Source organism: Phalangium opilio, unplaced genomic scaffold (assembly GCF_054372755.1).
Source record: "Phalangium opilio isolate 3A_F unplaced genomic scaffold, DU_Popi_V2 ptg001675l_1, whole genome shotgun sequence".
Lineage (NCBI taxonomy): Eukaryota > Metazoa > Arthropoda > Arachnida > Opiliones > Phalangiidae > Phalangium > Phalangium opilio.
In genome coordinates, this window is record NW_028324261.1 from 2,166,470 (window position 1) to 2,190,844 (window position 24,375).

The following is a 24,375-nucleotide window of genomic DNA, read 5'->3' on the forward strand; positions in this document are numbered from 1 at the left end:
CACAATACCTGACAACCATTTAATTTCGGAGCTTCCGTGGCTCAATGGTTAGCGCGTTCGGCTGTTAACCAATAGGTTGGTGGTTCGAGCCCACCCGGGAGCGGTTTTGTGGGATCTGAAATGTAACGTAGAAAGCCAAAGTTTTTGCACAATAAATGACGACCATTTAATTTTTGGGCTTCCGTGGCGCAATGGTTAGCGCGTTCGGCTGTTAACCAATAGGTTGGTGGTTCGACCCCATCCGGGAGCGGTGTTGTGAGGTCTCAGATGTGACGTAAAAAGTCAAGGTTTTTACATAATACCTGACGAGCATTTAAATTTTGGGCTTCCGTGGCGCAATGGTTAGCGCGTTCGGCTGTTAACCAATAGGTTAGTGGTTCGAGCCCATCCGGGAGCGGTGTTGTGAGGTCTCAGATGTGACGTTAAAAGTCAAGGTTTTTACACAATACCTGACGAGCATTTAATTTTTGGGCTCCCGTGGCGCTATGGTTAGCGCGTTCAGCTGTTAATCGAAAGGTTGGTGGTTCGAGCCCACCCGGGAAAGGTGTTGTGGGGTCTCAAATGTAACGTAGAAAGCTAAAGTTTTTCCACAATAGCTGACAACCATTTAATTTCTGAGCTTCCGTGGCTCAATGGTTAGCGCGTTCGGCTATTAACCAATAGGTTGGTGGTTCGAGCCCATCCGGGAGCGGTGTTGTGTGATCTCAAATGTAACGTAGAAAGCCAAAGTTTTTCCACAATACTTGACGACCATTTAATTTTTGGGCTTCCGTGGCGCAATGGTTAGCACGTTCGGCTGTTAACCAATAGGTTGGTGGTTCGAGCCCATCCGGGAGCCGTGTTGTGAGGTCTCAGATGTGACGTAAAAAGTCAAGGTTTTCCACAATACCTGACAACCATTTAATTTCGGAGCTTCCGTGGCTCAATGGTTAGCGCGTTCGGCTGTTAACCAATAGGTACGTGGTTCGAGCCCACCCGGGAGCGGTGTTGTGGGATCTGAAATGTAACGTAGAAAGCCAAAGTTTTTGCACAATAAATGACGACCATTTAATTTTTGGGCTTCCGTGGCGCAATGGTTAGCGCGTTCGGCTGTTAACCAATAGGTTGGTGGTTCGACCCCATCCGGGAGCGGTGTTGTGAGGTCTCAGATGTGACGTAAAAAGTCAAGGTTTTTACATAATACCTGACGAGCATTCAACTTTTGGGCTTCCGTGGCGCATTGGTTAGCGCGTTCGGCTGTTAACCAATAGGTTGGTGGTTCGAGCCCATCCGGGAGCGGTGTTGTGAGGTCTCAGATGTGACGTAAAAAGTCAAGGTTTTTACACAATACCTAACGATCATTTAACTTTTGGGCTTCCGTGGGGCAATGGTTAGCGCGTTCGGCTGTTAACCAATAGGTTGGTGGTTCGAGCCCCTCCGGGAGCGGTGTTGTGAGGTCTCAGATGTGACGTAAAAAGTCAAGGTTTTTACACAATACCTGACGAGCATTTAACTTTTGGGCTTCCGTGGCGCAATGGTTAGCGCGTTCGGCTGTTAACCAATAGGTTGGTGGTTCGAGCCCACCCGAGAGCGGTGTTGAGGGATCTGAAATGTAACGTAGAAAGCCAAAGTTTTTGCACAATACCTGACGAGCATTTAACTTTTGGGCTTCCGTGGCGCAATGGTTAGCGCGTTCGGCTGTTAACCAATAGGTTGGTGGTTCGAGCCCATCCGGGAGCGGTGTTGTGAGGTCTCAGATGTGACGTAAAAAGTCAAGTTTTTTGCACAATACCTGACGAGCATTTAGCTTTTGGGCTTCCGTGGCGCAATGGTTAGCGCGTTCGGCTGTTAACCAATAGGTTGGTGGTTCGAGCCCACCCGGGAGCGGTGTTGTGTGATCTCAAATGTAACGTAGAAAGCCAAAGTTTTTCCACAATACCTGACAACCATTTAATTTCTGAGCCTCCGTGGCTCAATGGTTAGCGCGTTCGGCTGTTAACCAATAGGTTGGTGGTTCGAGCCCACCCGGGAGCGGTGTTGTGGGATCTCAAATGTAACGTAGAAAGCCAAAGTTTTTGCACAATAAATGACGACCATTTAATTTTTGGGCTTCCGTGGCGCAATGGTTAGCGCGTTCGGCTGTTAACCAATAGGTTGGTGGTTCGAGCCCATCCGGGAGCGGTGTTGTGAGGTCTCAGATGTGACGTAAAAAGTCAAGGTTTTTACACAATACCTGACGAGCATTTAACTTTTGGTCTTCCGTGGCGCTATGTTTAGCGCGTTCGGCTGTTAACCAATAGGTTGGTGGTTCGAGCCCATCCGGGAGCGGTGTTGTGAGGTCTCAGATGTGACGTAAAAAGTCAAGGTTTTTACACAATACCTGACGAGCATTTAATTTTTGGGCTCCCGTGGCGCAATGGTTAGCACGTTCAGCTGTTAATCGAAAGGTTGGTGGTTCGAGCCCACCCGGGAAAGGTGTTGTGGGGTCTCAAATGTAACGTAGAAAGCTAAAGTTTTTCCACAATAGCTGACAACCATTTAATTTCTGAGCTTCCGTGGCTCAATGGTTAGCGCGTTCGGCTGTTAACCAATAGGTTGGTGGTTCGAGCCCATCCGGGAGCGGTGTTGTGTGATCACAAATGTAACGTAGAAAGCCAAAGTTTTTCCACAATACTTGACGACCATTTAATTTTTGGGCTTCCGTGGCGCAATGGTTAGCACGTTCGGCTGTTAACCAATAGGTTGGTGGTTCGAGCCCATCCGGGAGCCGTGTTGTGAGGTCTCAGATGTGACGTAAAAAGTCAAGGTTTTCCACAATACCTGACAACCATTTAATTTCGGAGCTTCCGTGGCTCAATGGTTAGCGCGTTCGGCTGTTAACCAATAGGTTGGTGGTTCGAGCCCACCCGGGAGCGGTGTTGTGGGATCTGAAATGTAACGTAGAAAGCCAAAGTTTTTGCACAATAAATGACGACCATTTTATTTTTGGGCTTCCGTGGCGCAATGGTTAGCGCGTTCGGCTGTTAACCAATAGGTTGGTGGTTCGACCCCATCCGGGAGCGGTGTTGTGAGGTCTCAGACGTGACGTAAAAAGTCAAGGTTTTTACATAATACCTGACGAGCATTTAACTTTTGGGCTTCCGTGGCGCAATGGTTAGCGCGTTCGGCTGTTAACCAATAGGTTGGTGGTTCGAGCCCATCCGGGAGTGGTGTTGTGAGGTCTCAGATGTGACGTTAAAAGTCAAGGTTTTTACACAATACCTGACGAGCATTTAATTTTTGGGCTCCCGTGGCGCTATGGTTAGCGCGTTCAGCTGTTAATCGAAAGGTTGGTGGTTCGAGCCCACCCGGGAAAGGTGTTGTGGGGTCTCAAATGTAACGTAGAAAGCTAAAGTTTTTCCACAATAGCTGACAACCATTTAATTTCTGAGCTTCCGTGGCTCAATGGTTAGCGCGTTCGGCTGTTAACCAATAGGTTGGTGGTTCGAGCCCATCCGGGAGCCGTGTTGTGAGGTCTCAGATGTGACGTAAAAAGTCAAGGTTTTCCACAATACCTGACAACCATTTAATTTCGGAGCTTCCGTGGCTCAATGGTTAGCGCGTTCGGCTGTTAACCAATAGGTTGGTGGTTCGAGCCCACCCGGGAGCGGTGTTGTGGGATCTGAAATGTAACGTAGAAAGCCAAAGTTTTTGCACAATAAATGACGACCATTTAATTTTTGGGCTTCCGTGGCGCAATGGTTAGCGCGTTCGGCTGTTAACCAATAGGTTGGTGGTTCGACCCCATCCGGGAGCGGTGTTGTGAGGTCTCAGATGTGACGTAAAAAGTCAAGGTTTTTACATAATACCTGACGAGCATTTAACTTTTGGGCTTCCGTGGCGCAATGGTTAGCGCGTTTGGCTGTTAACCAATAGGTTGGTGGTTCGAGCCCATCCGGGAGTGGTGTTGTGAGGTCTCAGATGTGACGTTAAAAGTCAAGGTTTTTACACAATACCTGACGAGCATTTAATTTTTGGGCTCCCGTGGCGCTATGGTTAGCGCGTTCAGCTGTTAATCGAAAGGTTGGTGGTTCGAGCCCACCCGGGAAAGGTGTTGTGGGGTCTCAAATGTAACGTAGAAAGCCAAAGTTTTTCCACAATACCTGACGACCATTTTTTTTTGGGCGTCCGTGGCGTAATGGTTAGCGCGTTCGGCTGTTAACCAAAAGGTTGGTGGTTCGAGCCCATCCGGGAGCGGTGTTGTGACGTCTCAGATGTTACGTAAAATGTCAGAGTTTTTCCACAATACCTGACGAACACTTAATTTTTGGGCTTCCGTGGCGCAATAATTAGCGCGTCCAGCTGTTAATCGAAAGGTTGGTGGTTCGAGCCCACCCGGGAGCGGTGTTGTGGGATCTCAAATGTAACGTAGAAAGCCAAAGTTTTTCCACAATACCTGACTACCATTTAATTTTTGGGCTTCCTTGGCGCAATGGTTAGCGCGTTCGGCTGTTAACCGAAAGGATGGTGGTTCGAGCCCACCTGGGAGAGGTGTTGTAGGGTCTCAGATGTAACGTAAAAAGTCATAACTTATTGTTGTGTGTTTGTACGACTACACAGGAGTTGATACTTTAAAACTATGGTTTTATTTACAATGATTTATACATGATCGAGGTCCGAGATAGACTGAATTTTTAACACAGAGAGAAGGCCTTTTTATACACGAGAGATTAGATAAATAATAGACATTAAGCTAATATGGGGCTGTTCATAAACTGGCCTACTAATAATACAAAGCATAATGTCACATCCCCTTTTTTTATACAAATAAGAATGCGTTTTATAAATTTAACTTAGTCGATGGCTTTGAGATTCTTCCGGATCGTGTTACTGTCCCTTTGTCGTCTTTTGGCAATTTGCTTCTTGTCTTTCTCTTATTCGTACTTTCCGGTGACCTCGTGGTATTGGACTCAGATGGATCAGCTCGCAAGTTCTCTCTGTCGGTATCTTGAAGGTTTTCAGCATTGCATGGATGATTGTCGTGGGCTGGCTCAGAGACAGGTTCCTCTCGATCAATGATGTTTGGTGGATCTATGACGTCCTCTGGGCCAATACTCGATTACGGAGTGAAAGACTTGATTCCGTGATTTTGATGACTGTCCGGTAGGGGAACTAGATGGAACCGGTTTCTTCGAATCCTTCCTTTAGACGTCTCGATTATATATGATCGGGGCTCCTCTGCTTTCTCGAAAACGGTTCCTTCTTTGCGTAAATCGGTTATCCATACCCTTTTCCCAAGATCTAATTTGTGTAGCTCTCTGACTCTATGGCGTTGGTCGTAATTTCGTTTCTGAGTTTTTTTCTGCGTTAGTGATGTTTCTTTGATACGTTCTGCTGATAAGATCGTCGGGACAAGCATGTTTGACGGTAATGGGAGCGTTGTTCGGAGATGGCGACTCATAAGCATTTGTGCTGGACTGAAACCATTGGACGTCGGTGTAGATCGGTACGCCAACAGTGCCAAAGGGATGTTGTCAGATTTCTTTAAAATGGATTTCGCTGTCTTTACTGCTGCTTCTGCGAACCCATTACTTTGAGGATATCTTAGGCTGCTCGTGATAGATCGAAATCCATATTTCTTGGAGAATGCGATGAATTCCAAGGTTCTTGTCGCTGATAAATTAGTGCCATTATCGCTGCGGACCACCTCTGGAATTCCGTGTCGTGCAAATATATCTTCGATGATCTCGATGACAGTTTTTGTAGTTTGATCTTTCATTCGAGCCAATTCCAGATATTTTGAGTAGTAGTCCATCATGACCAGGTACCATTTTCTCCCATGATGTAGCATATCTATGGCAACTGCTTGCCATGGTCGTTCGGGTAAGCTTGTTGGCTTTAAGGGCTCATGAAAGTTGACTGATTCTTTGAGACATCGTTCGCATCTTTTCACCTTATCTTCGATTTCCCGTGAAATTCCAGGCCACCAGACGGATTGTTTGGCTCTTTCTCGACATTTGACGATTCCCATGTGACCTTGATGAATTCGATCCATTATTTCTGGACGCATGGAACTTGGAATGAGCAGTCTGCTGCCTTTCATGATGATTCCGTCTTGGATGGTGATTTCATGCCTGTAGCTGAAGTAGTCATTACAACTACTGTGTACGAGTTTTTTCTCCGGCCATCCATGTTCGAGGTAACGTTGTAATGTTCTGCATGTAGCATCTTCCTGTTGTTTATGAAGAATTTCCGCAAGCTTTGGATCTGTAGTGGGTAGGTTCATCATTACTAACTGTACGTGAGCAGAAATTTCTTGTTGTAGCTCGTTGTCGTCAACGTCTATCAACGGAGCTCTAGACAATGTATCAGCGGCAACTAAGGATTTTCCAGGCACGTAGGAGACCTTGTACGAGTATCGCATCATGCGTAGACGTAGCCTTTGCAGTCTCGGAGATAAATCGTCCAGTTGTTTCGAATGCAATATGGAAACAAGGGGCTGATGATCAGTTTCTAGCTTTATTGTTATACCCGTTATGAAATCCTCAAATCGCTGGCATGCCCACGTTAATGCATACGCCTCCTTCTCGATCTGCGCATAGCGTTGTTCTGTCGAGGATAACGTCTTCGAGGCATAGGCAATGACTTTGTAAGTTCCATTGGCTTGTTCTTGTCGAAGTATTGCTCCAATCCCATAGCTTGACGCATCGGCGGATACTACTGTTGGCTTCCTCGGATCGAAGATACCCAAAACAGGCTTGCTTGTGAGTGTCGTCTTGAGGTATTTGAAGGCCATTTCTTGACTTGGGCCCCAAATCCAGCTGTTCTTGGTGCTCAATAGACTACTTAGTGGTTTAAGCTGCTCGGCCATTCGGGGAATGAACTTTCCAAGATAATTTACCATTCCTAATAGACGACGTAGCTCTGCGACATCAGATGGTGATTTCATCTCGACTATGGCTCGAACCTTCTCCTCGTCTGGACTGATCCCGGCACTGTCTATTACGTGCCCCAAAAACTTGATCCTTTTGTTAAATTTTTTATAATATACCATGCCACTGTTCAATTTTAAGTGGATATAACATAAATTCATTAATTCTTTTTTCATGAATCTTTAACACTAATTATTATAATACACCATTGTTAAATCTATTTTTTAAATTAAATTGTTGTATTAAATTAAGCAGATAGGCACGGGGCTTACAAGTCACAATGTGACTTAGCCCCGTTGCAAACTGTATATGTAATGATAAGTAAAAAATAAACATTTTGAATTTGAATTTGAATTTGAATTTTGACTCCAAAGAGGCATTTCCTTTCATTGAGCGTGACTCCTTGGTCTTTCAATCTTTCGAGAACTTCCTTTAGGTTTTCATCATGTTCGGCCATGTCCTTGCCCCATACTAGAATGTCGTCCTGATGACAAACTGTGTTCTTGACGCCTTCAATATACGAAGACATTTGGCTTTGGTAGTGCTCGGATGCAGATGTTAAACCAAAGGGCAGGCAATTGCAGCAATATCTTCCAAATGGCGTCATGAAAGTCGTTAGTAATATGGAGTCCGGATGTAGCGGTATCTGCCAATAACCGGAATTACAATCAAGTTTTGAGAAGATCTCGGCTCCAGCCAGTCGTCCAAGCGTATGGTCTACAGCCGGTATCTGGTACCGTTCACGTTGTACGTAGTTATTCAGTTGCGTATAATCCACGCATATCCTTAATTCGCCAGAATCCTTTCTCACGACCACCATGGGAGCGCACCAGTCTGTGGGGTCCTCGACTCTCCGGATTACTCCCAAGTCCACCATTCGTTTCAATTCAGCTTCGACTTGTGACATCAAAGGAATCGCAACTCGACGTGGAGTCGTCACTGCATACGGTACTGCGTTCGGTTTCAGCTTCAGTTTGTAGCTTCGTTTGACTCGTCCTAAGCCGGTAAAAAGTTGAGGATAATGGTCCTTTGGTCTTATACTCGTCTCCGTGAGTTGCAGCTCATCGATTCTTTGAACTATTTTCAGGTCTTCACTTGCTCTGAGGCTTAGAAGTGGAACTTGCAATTGGTCGATGACATAGACCTTGTCATGGATGGTGGTATCTCTACTTGACAGGTAGGCTTCAATGAAACCTTTGCAGTTAATCAAGGTCTTCCCTGGTCCAAAAAGACGTCGGTCAGATTTATTCAGTGCTAAGTCTTGAAATTTCGCCTTGTACAGCGAGTCTGGTAATACGCAAACGTCCGCGCCGGTATCTATCTTGAATTGAACTTGTTTTGCATTAATCCTAATGTTTACCATCCAACGATCTTGTATCTCGTCGCTGCTGACTTTTCCCAAGAACGTATCCATTGGCGTTGAGTCATCATCATCCACAGAGATCATTTGCGATGTGACCTCACGATTGTAGTTGGTGGTTGACCTTTGACACACACGCTCGTAGCGGCCAATCTTCTTACACTTCCTGCAAACTGCTCTATATGCTGGGCATCGCTCTCGATTGTGTTTCTCGAACATTCCGCATTTCTTGCAGGTATCTGAAGTAACCTTTTGATCGCGTTGAATTGGTCTTGAAGGATGAGTTGCTCTTGGTCGCCTGTTCTCCTTCGTCGGAGAGGTGTTTCGAGAGCCAAGCTTTTCGACAACAGCCGGAGTTCCGTTTTTATAACTTCCTGCGTTTAATTCTTGTTGTTGTCGGCGAACTTCTTCGGCATGGCGGGCGGTTGAGATCGCTTTCTCCAGTGTAAGGTTTCCGTCTAATTGCATTTTTTCCGACAGGGCTTTGTCTCGCACCCCGACTACTATTCGGTCTCTCAGCAATTCGTCTTGGAGAGTTCCGTAGGCACATTTCTCAATCTGGGCTCGACACGCGGTGATAAACCATTCTACCGGTTCGCCATCTTGCTGAACTCGTGAGTTGAAGGTTGCTCGCTCGTAGATAACGTTCCTCCGGAGAATGAAATGTCCTTCGAATTTATTCATAACGACATTGAAGTCAGACTTCTCTGCATCGGTGGCAAACGTAAATGACAAGAATACGTCATCATCTTTGTCGCCCATCATGTATATTAACGCGTTGACTTGTTCCTCTCCTGTCTTGGAACTAAGACCGGACGCGGATCTGAATCTCTCGAACCTCCTCCTCCATCGGGGCCACTCATTGGAATTCGAAAAATTGAATTGGCAAGGCGGTTGCACTTGAAAGGCTGCGGCGTTCTGCATTTTCCGTGTCGAGGTAGACCGCAAATCTAGTCGATTACTGATTAACGAATTAAAGCTAACCGTGATATCGCGCGACTAAATACCACATTAACGAACTTCTGACACCATGTTGTGTGTTTGTACGACTACACAGGAGTTGATACTTTAAAACTATGGTTTTATTTACAATGATTTATACATGATCGAGGTCCGAGATAGACTGAATTTTTAACACAGAGAGGGGGCCTTTTTATACACGAGAGATTAGATAAATAATAGACATTAAGCTAATATGGGGCTGTTCATAAACTGGCCTACTAATAATACAAAGCATAATGTCACACTTATCCACAAAACCTAACAACCATTTAATTTCTGAGCTTCTGTGGCTCAATGGTTAGCGCGTTCGGCTGTTAACCAATTGGTTGGTGGTTCGAGCCTATCCGGGAGAAGTGTTGTGACGTCTCAGATGTAACGTAAAATGTCAGAGTTTTTCCACAATAACTGACGAACATTTAATTTTTGGGCTTGCGTGGCGCAATGGTTAGCGCGTTCAGCTGTTAATCGAAAGGTTGGTGGTTCGAGCCCACCCGGGAGAGGTGTTGTTGGGTCTCATATGTAGCGTAAAAAGTCAAAACTTTTCCACAATACGTGACAACCATTTATTTTCTGAGCTTTCGTGGCTCAATGGTTAGCGCGTTCGGCTAATAACCAATAGGTTGGTGGTTCGAGCCCACCCGGGAGCGGTGTTTTTGGATCTCAAATGTAACGTAAATAGCCAAAGTTTTTCCACAATACCTGACGACCATTTAATTTTTGGGCGTCCGTGGCGAATGGTTAGCGCATTCGGCTGTTAACCGAAAGGTTGGTGGTTCGAGCCCATCCGGGAGCGGTGTTGTGAGGCCTCAGATGTGAAGTAAAAAGTCAAAGTTTTACCTCAATACCTGACGAAAATTTAATTTTTGGGCTTCAGTGGCGCAATGGTTAGCGCGTTCGGCTATTAACCAATAGGTTGGTGGTTCGAGCCCATCCGGGAGAAGTGTTGTGACGTCTCAGATGTGGCGAATGGTCAGCGCGTTCAGCTGTTAACCGAAAGGTTGGTGGTTCGAGCCCAAACGAGAGAGGTTTTGTGGGGTCTCAGATGTAGCGTGAAAAGTCGTAACTTTTCAACAATACCTGACAACCATTTAATTTCTGAGCTTCCGTGGCTCAATGGTTAGCGCTTTCGGCTGTTAACCAATAGGTTGGTGGTTCTAGCCCATCCGGGAGCGGTGTTGTGATGTCTCAGATGTAACGTAAAATGTCAGAGTTTTACCTCAATACCTGACGAGCATTTATTTTTTGGGCTTCCGTGGCGCAATGGTTAGCGCGTTCAGCTGTTAATCGAAAGGTTGGTGGTTCGAGCCCACCCGGGAGAGGTGTTGTGAGGTCTCATATGTAGCGTGAAAAGTCAAACTTTTTCCATAATACGTTATAACCATTTATTTTCTGATCTTTCGTGGCTCAATGGTTAGCGCGTTCGGCTGTTAACCAATAGCTTGGTGGTTCGAGCCCACCCGGGAGCGGTGTTTTTGGATCTCAAATGTAACGTAAATAGCCAAAGTTTTTCCACAATACCTGACGACCATTTAATTTTTGGGCTTCCGTGGCGCAATGGTTAGCGCGTTCAGCTGTTAACCGAAAGGTTGGTGGTTCGAGCCCAAAAGAGAGGTTTTGTGGGGTCTCAGATGTAGCGTGAAAAGTCGTAACTTTTCAACAAAACCTGACAACCATTTAATTTTTGGGCGTCCGTGGCGCAATGGCTAGCGCGTTCGGCTGTTAACCGAAAGGTTGGTGGTTCGAGCCCATCTGGGAGCGGTGTTGTGACGTCTCAGATGTTACGAAAAATGTCAGAGTTTTTCCACAATACCTGACGAACATTTAATTTTTGGCCTTCCGTGGCGCAATAATTAGCGCGTCGAGCACTTAATCGAAAGGTTGGTGGTTCGAGCCCACCCGGAAGAGGTGTTGTGGGGTCTCAGATGTAGCGTTAAAAGTCAAAACTTTTCCACAATACGTGACAACCATTTAATTTCTGATCTTCCGTGGCTCAATGGTTAGCGCGGTCGGCTGTTAACCAATAGCTTGGTGGTTCGAGCCCACCCGGGAGCGGTGTTTTTGGATCTCAAATGTAACGTAAATAGCCAAAGTTTTTCCACAATACCTGACGACCATTTAATTTTTGGGCTTCCGTGGCGCAATGGTTAGCGCGTTCAGCTGTTAACCGAAAGGTTGGTGGTTCGAGCCCAAAAGAGAGGTTTTGTGGGGTCTCAGATGTAGCGTGAAAAGTCGTAACTTTTCAACAAAACCTGACAACCATTTAATTTTTGGGCGTCCGTGGCGCAATGGCTACCGCGTTCGGCTGTTAACCGAAAGGTTGGTGGTTCGAGCCCATCTGGGAGCGGTGTTGTGACGTCTCAGATGTTACGAAAAATGTCAGAGTTTTTCCACAATACCTGACGAACATTTAATTTTTGGCCTTCCGTGGCGCAATAATTAGCGCGTCGAGCACTTAATCGAAAGGTTGGTGGTTCGAGCCCACCCGGAAGAGGTGTTGTGGGGTCTCAGATGTAGCGTTAAAAGTCAAAACTTTTCCACAATACGTGACAACCATTTAATTTCTGATCTTCCGTGGCTCAATGGTTAGCGCGGTCGGCTGTTAACCAATAGCTTGGTGGTTCGAGCCCACCCGGGAGCGGTGTTTTTGGATCTCAAATGTAACGTAAATAGCCAAAGTTTTTCCACAATACCTGACGACCATTTAATTTTTGGGCTTCCGTGGCGCAATGGTTAGCGCGTTCAGCTGTTAACCGAAAGGTTGGTGGTTCGAGCCCAAAAGAGAGGTTTTGTGGGGTCTCAGATGTAGCGTGAAAAGTCGTAACTTTTCAACAAAACCTGACAACCATTTAATTTTTGGGCGTCCGTGGCGCAATGGCTAGCGCGTTCGGCTGTTAACCGAAAGGTTGGTGGTTCGAGCCCATCTGGGAGCGGTGTTGTGACGTCTCAGATGTTACGTAAAATGTCAGAGTTTTTCCACAATACCTGACGAACATTTAATTTTTGGCCTTCCGTGGCGCAATAATTAGCGCGTCGAGCACTTAATCGAAAGGTTGGTGGTTCGAGCCCACCCGGAAGAGGTGTTGTGGGGTCTCAGATGTAGCGTTAAAAGTCAAAACTTTTCCACAATACGTGACAACCATTTAATTTCTGATCTTCCGTGGCTCAATGGTTAGCGCGTTCGGCTGTTAACCAATAGCTTGGTGGTTCGAGCCCACCCGGGAGCGGTGTTTTTGGATCTCAAATGTAACGTAAATAGCCAAAGTTTTTCCACAATACCTGACGACCATTTAATTTTTGGGCTTCCGTGGCGCAATGGTTAGCGCGTTCAGCTGTTAACCGAAAGGTTGGTGGTTCGAGCCCAAAAGAGAGGTTTTGTGGGGTCTCAGATATAGCGTGAAAAGTCGTAACTTTTCAACAAAACCTGACAACCATTTAATTTTTGGGCGTCCGTGGCGCAATGGCTAGCGCGTTCGGCTGTTAACCGAAAGGTTGGTGGTTCGAGCCCATCTGGGAGCGGTGTTGTGACGTCTCAGATGTTACGAAAAATGTCAGAGTTTTTCCACAATACCTGACGAACATTTAATTTTTGGCCTTCCGTGGCGCAATAATTAGCGCGTCGAGCACTTAATCGAAAGGTTGGTGGTTCGAGCCCACCCGGAAGAGGTGTTGTGGGGTCTCAGATGTAGCGTTAAAAGTCAAAACTTTTCCACAATACGTGACAACCATTTAATTTCTGATCTTCCGTGGCTCAATGGTTAGCGCGGTCGGCTGTTAACCAATAGCTTGGTGGTTCGAGCCCACCCGGGAGCGGTGTTTTTGGATCTCAAATGTAACGTAAATAGCCAAAGTTTTTCCACAATACCTGACGACCATTTAATTTTTGGGCTTCCGTGGCGCAATGGTTAGCGCGTTCAGCTGTTAACCGAAAGGTTGGTGGTTCGAGCCCAAAAGAGAGGTTTTGTGGGGTCTCAGATGTAGCGTGAAAAGTCGTAACTTTTCAACAAAACCTGACAACCATTTAATTTTTGGGCGTCCGTGGCGCAATGGCTACCGCGTTCGGCTGTTAACCGAAAGGTTGGTGGTTCGAGCCCATCTGGGAGCGGTGTTGTGACGTCTCAGATGTTACGAAAAATGTCAGAGTTTTTCCACAATACCTGACGAACATTTAATTTTTGGCCTTCCGTGGCGCAATAATTAGCGCGTCGAGCACTTAATCGAAAGGTTGGTGGTTCGAGCCCACCCGGAAGAGGTGTTGTGGGGTCTCAGATGTAGCGTTAAAAGTCAAAACTTTTCCACAATACGTGACAACCATTTAATTTCTGATCTTCCGTGGCTCAATGGTTAGCGCGGTCGGCTGTTAACCAATAGCTTGGTGGTTCGAGCCCACCCGGGAGCGGTGTTTTTGGATCTCAAATGTAACGTAAATAGCCAAAGTTTTTCCACAATACCTGACGACCATTTAATTTTTGGGCTTCCGTGGCGCAATGGTTAGCGCGTTCAGCTGTTAACCGAAAGGTTGGTGGTTCGAGCCCAAAAGAGAGGTTTTGTGGGGTCTCAGATGTAGCGTGAAAAGTCGTAACTTTTCAACAAAACCTGACAACCATTTAATTTTTGGGCGTCCGTGGCGCAATGGCTAGCGCGTTCGGCTGTTAACCGAAAGGTTGGTGGTTCGAGCCCATCTGGGAGCGGTGTTGTGACGTCTCAGATGTTACGTAAAATGTCAGAGTTTTTCCACAATACCTGACGAACATTTAATTTTTGGCCTTCCGTGGCGCAATAATTAGCGCGTCGAGCACTTAATCGAAAGGTTGGTGGTTCGAGCCCACCCGGAAGAGGTGTTGTGGGGTCTCAGATGTAGCGTTAAAAGTCAAAACTTTTCCACAATACGTGACAACCATTTAATTTCTGATCTTCCGTGGCTCAATGGTTAGCGCGTTCGGCTGTTAACCAATAGCTTGGTGGTTCGAGCCCACCCGGGAGCGGTGTTTTTGGATCTCAAATGTAACGTAAATAGCCAAAGTTTTTCCACAATACCTGACGACCATTTAATTTTTGGGCTTCCGTGGCGCAATGGTTAGCGCGTTCAGCTGTTAACCGAAAGGTTGGTGGTTCGAGCCCAAAAGAGAGGTTTTGTGGGGTCTCAGATGTAGCGTGAAAAGTCGTAACTTTTCAACAAAACCTGACAACCATTTAATTTTTGGGCGTCCGTGGCGCAATGGCTAGCGCGTTCGGCTGTTAACCGAAAGGTTGGTGGTTCGAGCCCATCTGGGAGCGGTGTTGTGACGTCTCAGATGTTACGAAAAATGTCAGAGTTTTTCCACAATACCTGACGAACATTTAATTTTTGGCCTTCCGTGGCGCAATAATTAGCGCGTCGAGCACTTAATCGAAAGGTTGGTGGTTCGAGCCCACCCGGAAGAGGTGTTGTGGGGTCTCAGATGTAGCGTTAAAAGTCAAAACCTTTCCACAATACGTGACAACCATTTAATTTCTGATCTTCCGTGGCTCAATGGTTAGCGCGGTCGGCTGTTAACCAATAGCTTGGTGGTTCGAGCCCACCCGGGAGCGGTGTTTTTGGATCTCAAATGTAACGTAAATAGCCAAAGTTTTTCCACAATACCTGACGACCATTTAATTTTTGGGCTTCCGTGGCGCAATGGTTAGCGCGTTCAGCTGTTAACCGAAAGGTTGGTGGTTCGAGCCCAAAAGAGAGGTTTTGTGGGGTCTCAGATGTAGCGTGAAAAGTCGTAACTTTTCAACAAAACCTGACAACCATTTAATTTTTGGGCGTCCGTGGCGCAATGGCTAGCGCGTTCGGCTGTTAACCGAAAGGTTGGTGGTTCGAGCCCATCTGGGAGCGGTGTTGTGACGTCTCAGATGTTACATAAAATGTCAGAGTTTTTCCACAATACCTGACGAACATTTAATTTTTGGCCTTCCGTGGCGCAATAATTAGCGCGTCGAGCACTTAATCGAAAGGTTGGTGGTTCGAGCCCACCCGGAAGAGGTGTTGTGGGGTCTCAGATGTAGCGTTAAAAGTCAAAACTTTTCCACAATACGTGACAACCATTTAATTTCTGATCTTCCGTGGCTCAATGGTTAGCGCGTTCGGCTGTTAACCAATAGCTTGGTGGTTCGAGCCCACCCGGGAGCGGTGTTTTTGGATCTCAAATGTAACGTAAATAGCCAAAGTTTTTCCACAATACCTGACGACCATTTAATTTTTGGGCTTCCGTGGCGCAATGGTTAGCGCGTTCAGCTGTTAACCGAAAGGTTGGTGGTTCGAGCCCAAAAGAGAGGTTTTGTGGGGTCTCAGATGTAGCGTGAAAAGTCGTAACTTTTCAACAAAACCTGACAACCATTTAATTTTTGGGCGTCCGTGGCGCAATGGCTAGCGCGTTCGGCTGTTAACCGAAAGGTTGGTGGTTCGAGCCCATCTGGGAGCGGTGTTGTGACGTCTCAGATGTTACGTAAAATGTCAGAGTTTTTCCACAATACCTGACGAACATTTAATTTTTGGCCTTCCGTGGCACAATAATTAGCGCGTCGAGCACTTAATCGAAAGGTTGGTGGTTCGAGCCAACCCGGAAGAGGTGTTGTGGGGTCTCAGATGTAGCGTTAAAAGTCAAAACTTTTCCACAATACGTGACAACCATTTAATTTCTGATCTTCCGTGGCTCAATGGTTAGCGCATTCGGCTGTTAACCAATAGGTTGGTGGTTCGAGCCCACCCGGGAGCGGTGTTTTTGGATCTCAAATGTAACGTAAATAGCCAAAGTTTTTCCACAATACCTGACGACCATTTAATTTTTGGGCGTCCGTGGCGAATGGTTAGCGCGTTCGGCTGTTAACCGAAAGGTTGGTGGTTCGAGCCCATCCGGGAGCGGTGTTGTGAGGTCTCAGATGTGAAGTAAAAAGACAAGGTTTTACCTCAATACCTGACGAAAATTTAATTTTTGGGCTTCAGTGGCGCAATGGTCAGCGCGTTCAGCTGTTAACCGAAAGGTTAATGGTTCGAGCCCTCCCGGGAGCGGTGTTGTGACGTCTCAGATGTAACGTAAAATGTCAGAGTTTTTCCACAATACCTGACGAGCATTTAATTTTTGGGCTTCCGTGGCGCAATGGTTAGCGCGTTCAGCTGTTAATCGAAAGGTTGGTATTCGAGCCCACCCGGGAGAGGTGTTGTGAGGTCTCAGATGAAGCGTGAAAAGTCAAACTTTTTCCATAATACGTGATAACCATTTATTTTCTGATCATTCGTGGCTCAATGGTTAGCGCGTTCGGCTGTTAACCAATAGCTTGGTGGTTCGAGCCCACCCGGGAGCGGTGTTTTTGGATCTCAAATGTAACGTAAATAGCCAAAGTTTTTCCGCAATACCTGACGACCATTTTTTTTGGGCGTCCGTGGCGCAATGGTTAGCGCGTTCGGCTGTTAACCGAAAGGTTGGTGGTTCGAGCCCATCCGGGAGCGGTGTTGTGAGGCCTCAGATGTGAAGTAAAAAGTCAAAGTTTTACCTCAATACCTGACGAAAATTTAATTTTTGGGCGTCCGTGGCGCAATGGTTAGCGCGTTCGGCTGTTAACCGAAAGGTTGGTGGTTCGAGCCCATCCGGGAGCGGTGTTGTGAGGCCTCAGATGTGAAGTAAAAAGTCAAAGTTTTACCTCAATACCTGACGAAAATTTAATTTTTGGGCTTCAGTGGCGCAATGGTTAGCGCGTTCGGCTATTAACCAATAGGTTGGTGGTTCGAGCCCATCCGGGAGAAGTGTTGTGACGTCTCAGATGTAACGTAAAATGTCGGAGTTTTTCCACAATACCTGACGAACATTTAATTTTTGGGCTTCAGTGGCGCAATGGTCAGCGCGTTCAGCTGTTAACCGAAAGGTTGGTGGTTCGAGCCCAAACGAGAGAGGTTTTGTGGGGTCTCAGATGTAGCTTGAAAAGTCGTAACTTTTCAACAATACCTGACAACCATTTAATTTCTGGGCTTCCGTGGCTCAATGGTTAGCGCGTTCGGCTGTTAACCTATAGGTTGGAGGTTCTAGCCCATCCGGGAGCGGTGTTGTGAGGCCTCAGATGTGAAGTAAAAAGTCAAAGTTTTACCTCAATACCTGACGAAAATTTAATTTTTGGGCTTCAGTGGCGCAATGGTTAGCGCGTTCGGCTATTAACCAATAGGTTGGTGGTTCGAGCCCATCCGGGAGAAGTGTTGTGACGTCTCAGATGTAACGTAAAATGTCGGAGTTTTTCCACAATACCTGACGAACATTTAATTTTTGGGCTTCAGTGGCGCAATGGTCAGCGCGTTCAGCTGTTAACCGAAAGGTTGGTGGTTCGAGCCCAAACGAGAGAGGTTTTGTGGGGTCTCAGATGTAGCTTGAAAAGTCGTAACTTTTCAACAATACCTGACAACCATTTAATTTCTGGGCTTCAGTGGCGCAATGGTTAGCGCGTTCGGCTATTAACCAATAGGTTGGTGGTTCGAGCCCATCCGGGAGAAGTGTTGTGACGTCTCAGATGTAACGTAAAATGTCGGAGTTTTTCCACAATACCTGACGAACATTTAATTTTTGGGCTTCAGTGGCGCAATGGTCAGCGCGTTCAGCTGTTAACCGAAAGGTTGGTGGTTCGAGCCCAAACGAGAGAGGTTTTGTGGGGTCTCAGATGTAGCTTGAAAAGTCGTAACTTTTCCACAATACCTGACAACCATTTAATTTCTGAGCTTCCGTGGCTCAATGGTTAGCGCGTTCGGCTGTCAATCGAAAGGTTGGTGGTTCGATCCCATCCGGGAGCGGTGTTGTGAGGTCTCGGATGTGAAGTAAAAAGTCAAAGTTTTACCTCAATACCTGACGAAAATTTAATTTTTGGGCTTCAGTGGCGCAATGGTCAGCGCGTTCAGCTGTTAACCGAAAGGTTGGTGGTTCGAGCCCACCCGGGAGCGGTGTTGTGACGTCTCAGATGTAACGTAAAATGTGAGAGTTTTTCCACAATACCTGACGAGCATTTAATTTTTGGGCTTCCGTGGCGCAATGGTTAGCGCGTTCAGCTGTTAATCGAAAGGTTGGTGGTTCGAGCCCACCCGGGAGAGGTGTTGTGAGGTCTCAGATGTAGCGTGAAAAGTCAAACTTTTTCCATAATACGTGATAACCATTTATTTTCTGATCTTTCGTGGCTCAATGGTTAGCGCGTTCGGCTGTTAACCAATAGCTTGGTGGTTCGAGCCCACCCGGGAGCGGTGTTTTTGGATCTCAAATGTAACGTAAATAGCCAAAGTTTTTCTACAATACCTGACGACCATTTAATTTTTGGGCTTCCGTGGCGCAATGGTTAGTGCGTTCAGCTGTTAACCGAAAGGTTGGTGGTTCGAGCCCAAACGAGAGAGGATTTGTGGGGTCTCAGATGTAGCGTGAAAAGTCGTAACTTTTCAACAATACCTGACAACCATTTAATTTTTGGGCGTCCGTGGCGCAATGGCTAGCGCGTTCGGCTGTTAACCGAAAGGTTGGTGGTTCGAGCCCATCCAGGAGCGGTGTTGTGACGTCTCAGATGTAACGTAAAATGTCGGAGTTTTTCCACAATACCTGACGAACATTTAATTTTTGGGCTTCAGTGGCGCAATGGTCAGCGCGTTCAGCTGTTAACCGAAAGGTTGGTGGTTCGAGCCCAAACGAGAGAGGTTTTGTGGGGTCTCAGATGTAGCTTGAAAAGTCGTAACTTTTCAACAATACCTGACAACCATTTAATTTCTGGGCTTCAGTGGCGCAATGGTTAGCGCGTTCGGCTATTAACCAATAGGTTGGTGGTTCGAGCCCATCCGGGAGAAGTGTTGTGACGTCTCAGATGTAACGTAAAATGTCGGAGTTTTTCCACAATACCTGACAAACATTTAATTTTTGGGCTTCAGTGGCGCAATGGTCAGCGCGTTCAGCTGTTAACCGAAAGGTTGGTGGTTCGAGCCCAAACGAGAGAGGTTTTGTGGGGTCTCAGATGTAGCTTGAAAAGTCGTAACTTTTCCACAATACCTGACAACCATTTAATTTCTGAGCTTCCGTGGCTCAATGGTTAGCGCGTTCGGCTGTTAACCTATAGGTTGGAGGTTCTAGCCCATCCGGGAGCGGTGTTGTGAGGCCTCAGATGTGAAGTAAAAAGTCAAAGTTTTACCTCAATACCTGACGAAAATTTAATTCTTGGGCTTCAGTGGCGCAATGGTTAGCGCGTTCGGCTATTAACCAATAGGTTGGTGGTTCGAGCCCATCCGGGAGAAGTGTTGTGACGTCTCAGATGTAACGTAAAATGTCGGAGTTTTTCCACAATACCTGACGAACATTTAATTTTTGGGCTTCAGTGGCGCAATGGTCAGCGCGTTCAGCTGTTAACCGAAAGGTTGGTGGTTCGAGCCCAAACGAGAGAGGTTTTGTGGGGTCTCAGATGTAGCTTGAAAAGTCGTAACTTTTCAACAATACCTGACAACCATTTAATTTCTGGGCTTCAGTGGCGCAATGGTTAGCGCGTTCGGCTATTAACCAATAGGTTGGTGGTTCGAGCCCATCCGGGAGAAGTGTTGTGACGTCTCAGATGTAACGTAAAATGTCGGAGTTTTTCCACAATACCTGACGAACATTTAATTTTTGGGCTTCAGTGGCGCAATGGTCAGCGCGTTCAGCTGTTAACCGAAAGGTTGGTGGTTCGAGCCCAAACGAGAGAGGTTTTGTGGGGTCTCAGATGTAGCTTGAAAAGTCGTAACTTTTCCACAATACCTGACAACCTTTTAATTTCTGAGCTTCCGTGGCTCAATGGTTAGCGCGTTCGGCTGTCAATCGAAAGGTTGGTGGTTCGATCCCATCCGGGAGCGGTGTTGTGAGGTCTCGGATGTGAAGTAAAAAGTCAAAGTTTTACCTCAATACCTGACGAAAATTTAATTTTTGGGCTTCAGTGGCGCAATGGTCAGCGCGTTCAGCTGTTAACCGAAAGGTTGGTGGTTCGAGCCCACCCGGGAGCGGTGTTGTGACGTCTCAGATGTAACGTAAAATGTGAGAGTTTTTCCACAATACCTGACGAGCATTTAATTTTTGGGCTTCCGTGGCGCAATGGTTAGCGCGTTCAGCTGTTAATCGAAAGGTTGGTGGTTCGAGCCCACCCGGGAGAGGTGTTGTGAGGTCTCAGATGTAGCGTGAAAAGTCAAACTTTTTCCATAATACGTGATAACCATTTATTTTCTGATCTTTCGTGGCTCAATGGTTAGCGCGTTCGGCTGTTAACCAATAGCTTGGTGGTTCGAGCCCACCCGGGAGCGGTGTTTTTGGATCTCAAATGTAACGTAAATAGCCAAAGTTTTTCTACAATACCTGACGACCATTTAATTTTTGGGCTTCCGTGGCGCAATGGTTAGTGCGTTCAGCTGTTAACCGAAAGGTTGGTGGTTCGAGCCCAAACGAGAGAGGATTTGTGGGGTCTCAGATGTAGCGTGAAAAGTCGTAACTTTTCAACAATACCTGACAACCATTTAATTTTTGGGCGTCCGTGGCGCAATGGCTAGCGCGTTCGGCTGTTAACCGAAAGGTTGGTGGTTCGAGCCCATCCAGGAGCGGTGTTGTGACGTCTCAGATGTAACGTAAAATGTCGGAGTTTTTCCACAATACCTGACGAACATTTAATTTTTGGGCTTCAGTGGCGCAATGGTCAGCGCGTTCAGCTGTTAACCGAAAGGTTGGTGGTTCGAGCCCAAACGAGAGAGGTTTTGTGGGGTCTCAGATGTAGCTTGAAAAGTCGTAACTTTTCCACAATACCTGACAACCATTTAATTTCTGAGCTTCCGTGGCTCAATGGTTAGCGCGTTCGGCTGTTAACCTATAGGTTGGAGGTTCTAGCCCATCCGGGAGCGGTGTTGTGAGGCCTCAGATGTGAAGTAAAAAGTCAAAGTTTTACCTCAATACCTGACGAAAATTTAATTTTTGGGCTTCAGTGGCGCAATGGTTAGCGCGTTCGGCTATTAACCAATAGGTTGGTGGTTCGAGCCCATCCGGGAGAAGTGTTGTGACGTCTCAGATGTAACGTAAAATGTCGGAGTTTTTCCACAATACCTGACGAACATTTAATTTTTGGGCTTCAGTGGCGCAATGGTCAGCGCGTTCAGCTGTTAACCGAAAGGTTGGTGGTTCGAGCCCAAACGAGAGAGGTTTTGTGGGGTCTCAGATGTAGCTTGAAAAGTCGTAACTTTTCAACAATACCTGACAACCATTTAATTTCTGGGCTTCAGTGGCGCAATGGTTAGCGCGTTCGGCTATTAACCAATAGGTTGGTGGTTCGAGCCCATCCGGGAGAAGTGTTGTGACGTCTCAGATGTAACGTAAAATGTCGGAGTTTTTCCACAATACCTGACGAACATTTAATTTTTGGGCTTCAGTGGCGCAATGGTCAGCGCGTTCAGCTGTTAACCGAAAGGTTGGTGGTTCGAGCCCAAACGAGAGAGGTTTTGTGGGGTCTCAGATGTAGCTTGAAAAGTCGTAACTTTTCCACAATACCTGACAACCATTTAATTTCTGAGCTTCCGTGGCTCAATGGTTAGCGCGTTCGGCGGTCAATCGAAAGGTTGGTGGTTCGATCCCATCCGGGAGCGGTGTTGTGAGGTCTCGGATGTGAAGTAAAAAGTCAAAGTTTTACCTCAATACCTGACGAAAATTTAATTTTTGGGCTTCAGTGGCGCAATGGTCAGCGCGTTCAGCTGTTAACCGAAAGGTTGGTGGTTCGAGCCCACCCGGGAGCGGTGTTGTGACGTCTCAGATGTAACGTAAAATGTGAGAGTTTTTCCACAATACCTGACGAGCATTTAATTTTTGGGCTTCCGTGGCGCAATGGTTAGCGCGTTCAGCTGTTAATCGAAAGGTTGGTGGTTCGAGCCCACCCGGGAGAGGTGTTGTGAGGTCTCAGATGTAGCGTGAAAAGTCAAACTTTTTCCATAATACGTGATAACCATTTATTTTCTGATCTTTCGTGGCTCAATGGTTAGCGCGTTCGGCTGTTAACCAATAGCTTGGTGGTTCGAGCCCACCCGGGAGCGGTGTTTTTGGATCTCAAATGTAACGTAAATAGCCAAAGTTTTTCTACAATACCTGACGACCATTTAATTTTTGGGCTTCCGTGGCGCAATGGTTAGTGCGTTCAGCTGTTAACCGAAAGGTTGGTGGTTCGAGCCCAAACGAGAGAGGATTTGTGGGGTCTCAGATGTAGCGTGAAAAGTCGTAACTTTTCAACAATACCTGACAACCATTTAATTTTTGGGCGTCCGTGGCGCAATGGCTAGCGCGTTCGGCTGTTAACCGAAAGGTTGGTGGTTCGAGCCCATCCAGGAGCGGTGTTGTGACGTCTCAGATGTAACGTAAAATGTCGGAGTTTTTCCACAATACCTGACGAACATTTAATTTTTGGGCTTCAGTGGCGCAATGGTCAGCGCGTTCAGCTGTTAACCGAAAGGTTGGTGGTTCGAGCCCAAACGAGAGAGGTTTTGTGGGGTCTCAGATGTAGCTTGAAAAGTCGTAACTTTTCAACAATACCTGACAACCATTTAATTTCTGGGCTTCAGTGGCGCAATGGTTAGCGCGTTCGGCTATTAACCAATAGGTTGGTGGTTCGAGCCCATCCGGGAGAAGTGTTGTGACGTCTCAGATGTAACGTAAAATGTCGGAGTTTTTCCACAATACCTGACGAACATTTAATTTTTGGGCTTCAGTGGCGCAATGGTCAGCGCGTTCAGCTGTTAACCGAAAGGTTGGTGGTTCGAGCCCAAACGAGAGAGGTTTTGTGGGGTCTCAGATGTAGCTTGAAAAGTCGTAACTTTTCCACAATACCTGACAACCATTTAATTTCTGAGCTTCCGTGGCTCAATGGTTAGCGCGTTCGGCTGTTAACCTATAGGTTGGAGGTTCTAGCCCATCCGGGAGCGGTGTTGTGAGGCCTCAGATGTGAAGTAAAAAGTCAAAGTTTTACCTCAATACCTGACGAAAATTTAATTTTTGGGCTTCAGTGGCGCAATGGTTAGCGCGTTCGGCTATTAACCAATAGGTTGGTGGTTCGAGCCCATCCGGGAGAAGTGTTGTGACGTCTCAGATGTAACGTAAAATGTCGGAGTTTTTCCACAATACCTGACGAACATTTAATTTTTGGGCTTCAGTGGCGCAATGGTCAGCGCGTTCAGCTGTTAACCGAAAGGTTGGTGGTTCGAGCCCAAACGAGAGAGGTTTTGTGGGGTCTCAGATGTAGCTTGAAAAGTCGTAACTTTTCCACAATACCTGACAACCATTTAATTTCTGAGCTTCCGTGGCTCAATGGTTAGCGCGTTCGGCTGTCAATCGAAAGGTTGGTGGTTCGATCCCATCCGGGAGCGGTGTTGTGAGGTCTCGGATGTGAAGTAAAAAGTCAAAGTTTTACCTCAATACATGACGAAAATTTAATTTTTGGGCTTCAGTGGCGCAATGGTCAGCGCGTTCAGCTGTTAACCGAAAGGTTGGTGGTTCGAGCCCACCCGGGAGCGGTGTTGTGACGTCTCAGATGTAACGTAAAATGTGAGAGTTTTTCCACAATACCTGACGAGCATTTAATTTTTGGGCTTCCGTGGCGCAATGGTTAGCGCGTTCAGCTGTTAATCGAAAGGTTGGTGGTTCGAGCCCACCCGGGAGAGGTGTTGTGAGGTCTCAGATGTAGCGTGAAAAGTCAAACTTTTTCCATAATACGTGATAACCATTTATTTTCTGATCTTTCGTGGCTCAATGGTTAGCGCGTTCGGCTGTTAACCAATAGCTTGGTGGTTCGAGCCCACCCGGGAGCGGTGTTTTTGGATCTCAAATGTAACGTAAATAGCCAAAGTTTTTCTACAATACCTGACGACCATTTAATTTTTGGGCTTCCGTGGCGCAATGGTTAGTGCGTTCAGCTGTTAACCGAAAGGTTGGTGGTTCGAGCCCAAACGAGAGAGGATTTGTGGGGTCTCAGATGTAGCGTAAAAAGTCGTAACTTTTCAACAATACCTGACAACCATTTAATTTTTGGGCGTCCGTGGCGCAATGGCTAGCGCGTTCGGCTGTTAACCGAAAGGTTGGTGGTTCGAGCCCATCCAGGAGCGGTGTTGTG

The 24,375-nt window shown here is 46.6% G+C and overlaps 6 non-coding genes across 6 annotated transcripts; all 6 read left to right on the forward strand.

Moving 5' to 3' along the window:
• Positions 1-618: 618 nt before the first annotated feature.
• Positions 619-691, forward strand: TRNAN-AUU (transfer RNA asparagine (anticodon AUU)). Its single transcript has one exon. It is a non-coding gene; the product is annotated as a tRNA-Asn (tRNA).
• A 9,135-nt stretch (positions 692-9,826) lies between these two features.
• On the forward strand, positions 9,827-9,899 carry TRNAI-AAU (transfer RNA isoleucine (anticodon AAU)). Its single transcript has one exon. It is a non-coding gene; the product is annotated as a tRNA-Ile (tRNA).
• Positions 9,900-17,973: 8,074 nt separating this feature from the next.
• On the forward strand, positions 17,974-18,046 carry TRNAD-GUC (transfer RNA aspartic acid (anticodon GUC)). Its single transcript has one exon. It is a non-coding gene; the product is annotated as a tRNA-Asp (tRNA).
• A 1,985-nt stretch (positions 18,047-20,031) lies between these two features.
• Positions 20,032-20,104, forward strand: TRNAD-GUC (transfer RNA aspartic acid (anticodon GUC)). Its single transcript has one exon. It is a non-coding gene; the product is annotated as a tRNA-Asp (tRNA).
• A 1,691-nt stretch (positions 20,105-21,795) lies between these two features.
• On the forward strand, positions 21,796-21,868 carry TRNAD-GUC (transfer RNA aspartic acid (anticodon GUC)). The gene has a single exon. It is a non-coding gene; the product is annotated as a tRNA-Asp (tRNA).
• A 1,691-nt stretch (positions 21,869-23,559) lies between these two features.
• TRNAD-GUC (transfer RNA aspartic acid (anticodon GUC)) lies at positions 23,560-23,632 on the forward strand. The gene has a single exon. It is a non-coding gene; the product is annotated as a tRNA-Asp (tRNA).
• Positions 23,633-24,375: the final 743 nt, after the last annotated feature.